Raw genomic sequence first — 5,878 nt, 5'->3', positions numbered from 1 at the left:
TATATATATATATATATATATATATATATATATATATATATATATAAAACTTAGTTTAAAGCTTTATTAGACAATAGACTAAATCTGTGTTTTAAAAAACCGAGAAACAGCTCAATATTACACTCAATTCTAGACCAAATCAACAAAAGTTAAATGTGGCTTTTACAATGATTGCATTGTAGTTTGCTGCTATATCCTTGTAGTAGATATAATTATGGGAAGGTTTGCTATGAATTACATCCTTATGATTTGCAATGTATAGGCTACATCTAGCCATTAGATGGCACTTAAAGTCTACCAATGAAATACTGCAGCCCCCTTCGAAACATGAGTAGATGTCAAGTGCTTGTCAATGTTTATGTAACTAAACGCAAAGACATATACAAGTTTCTTTTTTAATGCATAAGTTAATCAATTCATTTTTATGACTTTATATCTGTAAACATACACTGCAAAATAGCATTGGATATTTAATCGTAGAAATGACAACCTTAACTAGGATTTCTCTAAGTTGTTGAAGGTTGTGTTTGCTTTGCTCCAGTCTAATGTTGTTTTGCATTGGTTGCCCCTTACACCTCTGTTTTGTTTGAGCTTGCTGATTTTTTGGCATTTGTTCTTATTTGTTTTGTCTTAAAACTCTGTTTGACTAGTTGTTTTGTGTTTGCAGTTTTAAACAAATAGATCTGTTTTCATATGTTCTGAATAACTTTTTTTATGTTTATGTTTATCTTTTGTAATGTGTTTGACTTTTGCTGATCTTTTTGTTGTTATTTAATTAATTAATTTTACATGCTTTACTTCCAAGGCAATATAGTTAGGAAAATCAGCTTTATTAAGTGCAGACCACCCAATTTAGTTATATCTGCATTTAAAAAAGTCAGAAAGATTATTTCAGGTCCTGCCTCTGTAATATCCTTTTTTTGCATCCTTATTTGTTCCCACCTTGACTAACTCTGAGCATATGTTGTTCTCATAACCTCCTGAAAACAGCTGCTGTTTAAAGAATCTTATCTACAGATAAAGTCAATAGAGCCATCTGGTGGTTTTTCATAGATTTAATCTACAAAACAGCAAAGACATTTGAGCAATATAATTAAACTGGCTGTTCCTGTGTCTGGAAATACATGAATGAAATGAATACAAGTATATTAAGTCCTCTAGTGAAAATTCTGTTTGCATATTTCTAACTATATATATATATATATATATATATATATATATATATATATATATATATATATAGTCTCTGTCAGAGCGCAAGGTCTCTAACATCCACCAGCTCCGTGATGTCGTCATGGAGGAGTGGAAGAGGACTCCAGTGGCAACCTGTGAAGCTCTGGTGAACTCCATGCCCAAGAGGGTTAAGGCAGTGCTGGAAAATAATGGTGGGCGCACAAAATATTGACACTTTGGGCCCAATTTGGACATTTTCACTTAGGGGTGTACTCACTTTTGTGGCCAACGGTTTAGACATTAATGGCTGTGTGTTGAGTTATTTTGAAGGGAAAGCAAATTTACACTGTTATACAAGCTGTACACTCACTACTTTACATTGTAGCAAAGTGTCATTTCTTTAGTGTTGTCACATGAAAAGATATAATAAAATATTTACAAAAATGTGAGGGGTGTACTCACTTCTGTGAGATACTGTGTATATATACATATATATATATATATAAAACGTATATATCTATATACACACACACACATATATATAATAGACATTATTGCAATTTTTCTGTTATATTATAAATGTATATTATATATATATATATATATACAGTACTTTACAAAAGTTTGGGTCTTTTGTATGGTTGAGGTCAGTTTGAATTAATACATTAATGGCTGCTGTTAAATTAATACATTTGTTTGTCAAGGATACAGTAAAGAATTTTACAATGGTACAAAAAAGTACCATTGTACCAAGTACCCCCCCCCCCCCCCCCCCAAACCAGAAACAACAATTAATGCTGTTCTTTCTATTCATCGAAAAATATTGAAAATATTTATCATGGTTTCCACAAAACGTTAAGCACCACAACCTTTTTTTAACATTGATGATACATATAAATATTTCTTGAGCAACCAATCAGCACATTCAAAATGATTTATGTGGTTTATGTGACACTGAAGACTGGAGTAATGGATGCTAAAAATTCAGCTTTGCCATCACAGCTATAAATTACATTTTAAAAAATATTAAAAATAGAAAACAATCATTTTAAATTGTAATAATTTTCACAACATTACTGTTTCTATTGTTTAGATAAATTGATCAATAATGCATTTCATCAAAGAAATGCATCCTTAGTGAGCATGAGATACATATTTCCAAAACATTTTAAAAATCTTACTGACTACACATTTTTGAATGTATACATATTAAAAATTTCAGTATAATAATTTGAGTGAAAAGCTGAATACAGAATCTGACATATTTTTCCTATTATAACAAATTTGTTAAATCCTTTGTTTATTTACAGTTTTAAATCTGATTATGATTTTTCAGGTTTTTATGTGGTCTCATATTTTTTTTATATTTTATTTATTGTTCAGTAGTAACATGATCATCATGTATTTCAGCAATTCATAAATATACAGTATTATGAAAGAATAGAATAAGGGCTGAAAAAATGTTTAACCAAAGAGCAAAAATAGTGGGAAGTTCTAAGTTTCTGCACTGACACACTTTACTAATACACCGAAGATCAAAAAGTGTGGCGTTTCACTACAGTACCGCTCCACTGCTTCAAGGTGCAGGAATCAACCCATATTTCCATAACTAGAAGGCCTCTGTGATGTTGCATGGCTGTAGCAATTTACCACTAAACACCCCACACAGATGCTAAAGGTGCTGTCTGTGCAGGCATATAAATAAGGCATAAGCCTTTGTGATCGGAATGAATATATACATGTGGGTCTGAGGAGTCGCAGAAGTAGGCTACCTCCATGTGAAGTGCTGACAAGGCTGTGGGGCCAAACGGCCGGCAAGAACTCCACAATGCAGATGGATAGAGGAAGAGTTCTGCTTCAGCTCGGCTGTGATTTATTGGCCCTGAGAGGAGACTGTGCATCTTTATGTCTGTGTGTGCGTGCACTTGTGTGGATCCTGTGTTGTTGTGAGTGAGATTTATGAATTCTGACTTGATTCCCATGTAGTGTTGATGTGACAAACGGTATTTTTCCCTCCAGGCTTCTCTAAGAGATTTAGAAAGGGTGTCTAAGGGGGTGTTTTTAAAGTGCCCCTATTATGCCATTTTTAAGGTTCCTAATATTGTTTTGGGAGTCTCCTACAATAGGATTACATGCATGCAACGTCAAAAAACGCTTTCGTTTTCTCAAAATATGCATTTAATATCACCTCATTTTCCAGCGATTCTCAAACGATTCGTTCGAAGCAATTCAAAGATTCGGTCTCTCTAAACCCCGCCATTCCGTGAGCCTGCTCTCCTCTGATTGGTCAGATGGCCTAGTCTGTTTTGATTGGTCTACAGCGTACAGCGTGTTTCGGAAACGATAAGCCTATTTCAATAGTTCTGTATTTTGAATGCTCTACAGATCATACTTACAGGTTGTGATTCAGTGGAGCAGCTGGTCCAAATAAACAGGATACTGATCCATCTTAAAGAAGCAGTCGTCAGTAGAATGACGTGTTTGTGGGTGGGGTAAAGTTGTTTGCGGCCGGCCAACGTAGAACATAGGCGCACATTATGCAAATGTGTTACCCCATGATGTGTAGCCGTCACGGAAGTGGGATTTTAATTACTAACGACTCGTTTCAGCTGTTCAGAGTCGATTCTTTATTTTGGGAGAACATAACTTTATTTATCGAGCACTTTCAGCTTTACAAATTTGCAGATCGTTTACATTCACATACAGCTGCATTACATACGGCATGAAAGGCAACATTGGAAATGGCATAATAGGGGCACTTTAATGTTTTTGGAAGACGTCACTTATGCTCACCAAGGCTGCATTTGTTTGAAATACAGTCAAAAATGAACAATACAGTAAAAACAGTTATATTGTAAATCATTATTATAATTTTAAATAACTATTGTCTATTGTTTATAATGTACGTTAAATTTTTTTCCTGCATGCCATGTGTATCTGTAATAATGTAATGTATTCCTGTGATGGTAAAGCGGAATTTTCAGCATCATTACTTTACCTCATCATTTACATTACCTTCAGAAAACATTCCAGTATGCTGATTTGGTGCTTAGTTATTATTATCAATTATTATTGGTGCTCAGTTATTAATAATGGTTCATATTATTATCAGTGTTGAAAACAGTATTATGATGTGATAGATTCAAGGGCCTGTGATTGATATTATGGCATTATATGCCTATTTTACCCAACCAGTTCCCTTTCAGTCGGTCACTCCCGACGTCACGTCGGATGACCGACGAATTGGGATCTCGCTTAGAGAGACCAATCTACTTCGAGTGTAAACTATACGAGCCAATGCACATTGGCATGTGATTATTGCATCCAGCTGCCGCTGATCACAGCGTGAGTATAAGTAGGCAGCAGATGCAGCGCATATTCAGCTTTTCGCTTTGGAGCCGAGCGATCACATCGTTCTGCTCTTGACTACTCTACTGAGAGAAGAAGACTGAACGAGTTCAGCGCGCTCTTTGAGAGCTCTTCGTGTTGGCGGTACGGCGCTTCAGCGGTGGTGGTTCCTGTGTCGAGTGGGTTGCACACATCAGGCTGCACTACCCCCTGTTTGTGTTGCAGGCGGCCATCTCCCCTGTGTGCCTCAGCACGCTAAAATAGCTTTTTCCCTAAAAGAGCAATTACGGGTGCGTCTTTTTAAGATGACGTTGCGTGGCAAACTTGACATTATGTCTTTGTAAAGACGATGTAGGTCTTGCTATAGACAACGTATCAACTGGGCGTTTCTGGATGCAATCGTTACCTGGCGCTGGGTGATGGTCACGATCACTGCCTCACGTGCCTGGGCATCTAGCACACTGAGGTAGCATTTGTGGATGAGTCATGTTCTCATTGCGGGAAGATGTTCATCTCGGAGTCGCAGGCCAAGCTCCGTTTCCTCAAAGGGGCAGAGTTCCGTTGCCTCTGCCTCGATCTAGTTCTCGTCATGGCGGCAGTCAGGCGGGGGCTACTTCAGACAGTAGCACGGGCGGTCTGAGGGTAACAGTGGTGGCAAACCCTCCAGGGAGCCAACCCTCGGGGGACCATCGCTCCTCTTGCACTCTGCAACCAGTTGAGCTGCCAATGGAACGTGCTGGGCCCTCTACAAGGAGCGTACCAGCTGTATCATTTGGCGCTCCTCCCAACGACCAGATGTCGATCTCTGCATCGGAGGATGAGCCAGAGCCTTCTGGAGAGGAAGGTTCAGCTCCACTGCTGTCCTCCGGGACTGTAGTAATGCTTGAATCGGATCCGGAAATAACGGCTATGCTTTCCCGGGCCACCGTGGGGGTAGGGCCCGATAGGAGACTTCCACCGTGTCCCGAGCCCTCAAGGTTGCACGATTGGTTCTTGGGGTGGTCCGCGCTGGTACTCAGCGCCCCGCCTCTCTTCCCGGAGGTGCATGAGGAGCTCACCAGGTCGTGGACGGCACCTTTTACTGCCGGAAACCGATCTGCTGGTTCCTCCTCCCTCACCACCCTCGACGGTGGTGGAGCTAGGGGGTTACAAGGGTCCCCCCGGTGGAGCGGTCGGTTGCGATGCAGTTGTGTCCTATTACCGCCTCCACCCGGCAGGGAGAACTGTGCCTCCCCTCCCAGGTCTGTAGGTACTCGACTGGCCAGCAATGCTTATACGGCCTGTGGAGAAGCTGCCTCTGCCTTATACGCTACGGCGTTGTTGTCGGTCTCTGGGTTGTGCGATGTCCACTATGGTG

Source organism: Sinocyclocheilus grahami, unplaced genomic scaffold (assembly GCF_001515645.1).
Source record: "Sinocyclocheilus grahami isolate Dianchi unplaced genomic scaffold, SAMN03320097.WGS_v1.1 scaffold506.1, whole genome shotgun sequence".
NCBI classification, from domain to species: Eukaryota; Metazoa; Chordata; class Actinopteri; order Cypriniformes; family Cyprinidae; genus Sinocyclocheilus; species Sinocyclocheilus grahami.
The sequence above is the reverse complement of the archived record's forward strand: the minus strand, read 5'-3'. Positions refer to the sequence as shown.